Raw genomic sequence first — 5,304 nt, forward strand, 5'->3', positions numbered from 1 at the left:
TGCAGCCAACTAATTATAAAAAAGGTCCACTGTAACAAAAATCTACTTAAAAAACTATCCTAATTTTAATTACACTCTCACTCACAGCAAAAGAGCCATCACACAAATCCTAATCCTTCTCTCCCAGCCCCCACACTGCGCTGCCCTTTATCCTACCCCTCCACGTGGATGTTCGTCATGCCGCCACCGCATCGCCGCTGCACCTTCTCGTCCTCGTTATAGTCTGTCGCAGCCACTGGCGTTCACTACAAGAAAAATGTTGAGTACCGTCGGATTTAGTGTCTCGAGTTACCTGTTGGTTTTACCGATGGATTTATGGAGGGTTTTATAGTGAAGTTCGTTATGTCAAATTGTTAACGGTGAATTCACTTATCCGACGGTAAATTCGTAGGTAATATTTGGAAGGAAAAGGTATGGAATAGCTAGGCGCAAACTTTTTGTGGGATTGTTCCGACGGTAACACATTTTAGTTAAATGTTGCGTTTTAGTGACACGCAATGGGCTACCGTCAGATTTATCCGACAGTAATCAGCTCTAAAATTGAGAGCGTAAACCCTCTTCCCTTTTTTTTTTGAAAACCCTCTCTCTCTCAAAACCTCTTCTCTATTTCTCTCTCTACCCAGCCCTTTCGCTGCCACTGCAACACCGCCGCTGCTCCAGATTCAGGTACATCCTCACTCTCCATCTCCATGACATCTATTTCAAATTAGAAATAGAATTTCTTTAATTATTAGTGTGTTACTTGCTGATAGTTTGTTATTGTAACGACCCAGCTTCTAGCATGTCATCACCATTGCTAGTTGCCAGGCGCTACTACATGGCTTTTCTTAGAGACTCTAAACCTTATATTAAATATATACATATGAGCCTTTAGCGCTAGTCGAGATCGTATGTCAGATATATATATATATATATAGAAAATACATAAAATATAACATTATCATACATATAAACCCGAAGGCTCATTTAGTACATCATAATTCACATCGGGTTACGTCGTTACTTATTCATGAAAATATTTACAGACTCCATATTTATACTAACAGACCTTGACTCACAAGAGTCACTCTAGTCTAGGACCCATTCTAACTTATTTTTATAGATATTTGCAAAAGCACCTAACCCTCTAAAAGTCTATACAAAGCGAGGGCAAAGACGACGACTACTACTACTACTACTGCTGCTGCTGCTACTGCTACTGCTACTACAACTGCTATTATTACTACTAGTCATCGATCTCTGGTAGCTGAAGAAACACAGAAGTGCTGTGTGGAAGTAAAAGAAGTCGCTCTGACCCTCCGGTAATGCTACTGCTAATCGCTAGTCCCAAGGGTGGAAACTCAAAGAAGATCTCGCCGGTTCGTATCTGCGAAATGGGGAAGTAAGGGGTGAGAACCTAAGGTTTCTAGTAGGGTACTACACAGAAAAACCTAAGGGGTTCCACAGCCTAAGTCTAAGATTTTGCGCAGTTAGGTCGGTAAGTCACACAAACAAATGCAAGCACAAGTATATAGAAAAATAGTAACCAAGCATATAATACAAGAAACAGAAACAAAATACAATCACAGGTAGAAGTAAGCAATCACAAACAAAGAGAATGTAGCAACTAAGTATGATGCATGCCTGGTCCTATGTAGGCCATGAGCTCATGCGTCGGTTGGCTACCCGCAATCCGACATTACCCAACCCAAGTTCGGATATGGCTACTCCACTGGGTCAGTCAAGCCTTGGTGCCTGAAATACAATCACGACACTAATAAAGAATGGCCAAAAAATACAAGGTTCTCCCAGTGAGTAGCAGTCCATATGGCGGGCGTCTCCACGTTCATATAGTCTCTGGCCAGGCGAGATGGAAGTCCGCTCTGCCAGGTACTTCTTAGCACCTTGGGGTTTACAGTTTCTTCTTCTCCGACACATCTCAACAAGATTTATTTCTAAGGGACTTCTCCTCCCTTCTTTTATAAAAACTTGTGCCCAACTCTTTCTTAAAATGTCTCAACCTTGTCACATTTTACCATTTTACCTTTTTTATTTAACTTTTCTTTTTACTATTTTCATTAGGTTTTTAATGACGCTTTCACCCGTAATGTTATTATTTTACCATTATATCTTCATATTTTTCCTAATATACCTTTTCTTCTTAATTAAGTTAATTATTCATTTTTAATTTGACTTTATCCGTAAAATTACTAATATGTCCCTAAGTACTCTAATTTTACCGTTTAACCTTATTTAACATCAAAATATTACCGAGTTAATCCTAATATTTTTCTATGACCAAATTATTTATGATACTTTTAATTACTACCAATTCTACCCTTAGGGACCTAAAAGATCATTTTACCCTTTATTAATTTATTTACTTATTCTAGTTACCACTTTTATCATTTTACTTCTGATTTTTTTCTAAAGCTTTTATTTAAGTCCGAAACTTTATTGTAATTATAATTTTGACCCAATTAATTTATATAATTACTATTTTATCCCTAATAATACTAAGTTCAGAATTTTATTTATTTTTTATTTAAATTATATTTTTCACTCTCTCTTTATCCAAAAATGACCATAACACCTTTTTTACTTTTACACCTTTATTTCATAGGATTAAAATCAGTTTTCTATCCTCTTTCTAACCCTTATACACATGACTTTCATGATCATTTAGTGGCTGGATTTTCAGGGGTGTAGTTTTTTATTTTTATCCACTTTTAGTGATTTTTAAAGCTTAAAACTTAAACCCCAAGTGCTCCATTAATTTTTGACTGTCCCATACATTTTTCAGAGACAAATAAGCTTCAAATATTACTCAAATAATAGTCCAAAAATAGAAAAGTATCACTGAATTTTCAGAATTAAGAATCAAGCACAAAATCACCACAAAGTGGCTCATATGAACACCGAAAACAAGCACAAACATACTCTAACTAATCCTAACCCTTACCTCTTATGTAATTCAGTTATTAAACCATTCACACACTGCAAAACATGCACACAAGGGCAGGAGCACAGCTGGTTATGGTGTAGTTTTGTTTTTAGCCGAAAGTGTCGCAAAAACGTCGAAATTCAACCACTTTGAGCTCGAATCTCTCTAACTCCTTAGGCGTGCTCCATGGGTGCTTCAAGAGGACTTCTCTATACATGGAACAAAGTAAGAATTCATCATGGCTACTGTTTTTTAAAAAAAAATAAAGGAAAAAGAACAAGAGTTTACCTAGCCGAAATTTCGGTATAAACGCAAGAATTAGCGAAAACAGGCAAGAGTTTGTACTTGTATGGTTTGAGTCCTTGAAGAACACATGAAGAACAATAGAAGAAGAGTTAAAATATGGGCTGGCGTGCAGAGAATAGGTGCAAGAATTTTCTCTCTTTCTCTCTCAAGAATTCGGTCAAAAGAGTGTAAAAATGTGTAAAGTCTATTGTGAATTTTGTGGCCAATGTTTCCTTAAATAAAAAATCAAAGTCATGCTGAATTTATGATGGTAAAAGAGGATGAAATTTTCGTGGTCAAAGACTGAGCTTTAATGAAGAAGGGGCATAAAAACGAGGAAGCTTGGTCAGCGCTTGCGTGTCGAGCTTATCTACAGTTAACCGCAGTTAGTTACTCGAGGTTAAAACACAGCAGAGAGGAATGAAAGGCTGAGATAGTCTCGGTATAGAGGTTGAGAAGGAGATACAAGTTACTTGGATGCTAAGTAAGAAGATTTGGGGTCTCTAGGAGTCGTTTGCAGAATACTAGTCAGAAATTCGGTTTGGAGTAAATTTTACCTTGTGGTAAAATAATTAATGGCTACTATTTATTCTTAAAGGAGTAAATCATGAATAGATGGCTAATATAAATTTTGAGGCACATTTAGTTGGATAAAAATTATTTTGACCACTGATTCCGAGGTTTTCGGTTACTAGAGTTTTTCTCGACGCACGCAAAATCGTTATTAAAAGTGAATTCCCGGCTCAAAAAGTCTCTAGTGAGGAAAATAAACCAATGATAAGTTAATATTTATTATTTACTAGTCAAACTTGACTTAGGGAGATTAATTACCCTCATAAATTTAATTTTGAGTATTTTTGACTATATTAATAGCCTTTTTCTTTTTAATTTTTAATTTTTTTCTTTTTTATTTTTTTCTTTAAATTTTCATTTTTTTTTATCATTGGGTCATCCTCACTATTTCTTATTGGGTCGTGGTTCAGAATTTTGCAGAATAAATTTTAAAATAGCCAGAAAAATCTGTTTACCGAAAATTGGATTCTTACAGTTATTCTATTAGTGTTAGAAATTTTATTAGTGAGGGTTGTGGCTGTTGATTAATTCTGAGTTAGAGTATTATACATTTTTTTAGAAATTAGGAGGTCTGAGAATGTTAGTTCAGAAATTATACTTGATTTGTATGTAGAACATACAGTGCTTAATTATAATTTATGATTTAGGGTCATTTTAATTTTTGGTCATGTTAATTTAGGATTTATGTCTTGATTATCATATAATAATTTAGTATTTATTCTTACTTGTTTGATTATTATTTGTGTTTTATTTTTACTTGTTTGTTTTAGATTGGAAAATCATGGGGTATGAGAAAAATTTTTTATTTAAGTTTTGACGTAAATTCCATTGGTTTGAATAATTGGTTTGTTTGGTAGGTGGATTAGGATTTCAATCGTTGTATATTGGTTTGGATGGATATTTGGTTTGGATAAAACTCTTGAAGGGTGGAGAAATCCGAATTTTAGAGGAGACTTTGTCGAAATTTTAATAAGATTTTGAGTGAAATTGAAAAATTAAAATTATGTTTTCGAAAGTCTTAGAATTATGTTTAGGGTTGATAGATATTTATGTTAATTGTGACATGAATTAGTTCTTCCTTAAAATTTTTATTTTAAGTGTTTTGAGTTATGTCCATGTACAATTTTATTTCTTGAGTTTCTTCATATGATTGTAACATTGCAATATAATCTTGAATACTGAATTATTTGTACTTAACTTTGACTTCTTAATTTATAATTAAAATAATTATTTATTATTCATACCTTTTCTCATATTTGTTATAATTATTTGTTATTTTTTGAGTTTTTTCTTATGTTATTATTTGTTGGTGTTTGTTATGTTATTAATATGTTTATTGTATTGAGTGTATTAATATGTTTAGAGTTGGTGAATTTAATTGTATTTTGATTAATGTTAGTAATACATTCTTTTCGCAGACATGACGACAGGTAGCAGAGGTAAACTTAGTGGGTCTCGTGATCGTGGTAGAGGGTAAGTTTCCATTGAATTTTTTGCGACTGTTCGGTCCTCACCCTCTACCC

The sequence above is a fragment of the Arachis ipaensis genome, chromosome B01 (assembly GCF_000816755.2).
Source record: "Arachis ipaensis cultivar K30076 chromosome B01, Araip1.1, whole genome shotgun sequence".
NCBI classification, from domain to species: Eukaryota; Viridiplantae; Streptophyta; class Magnoliopsida; order Fabales; family Fabaceae; genus Arachis; species Arachis ipaensis.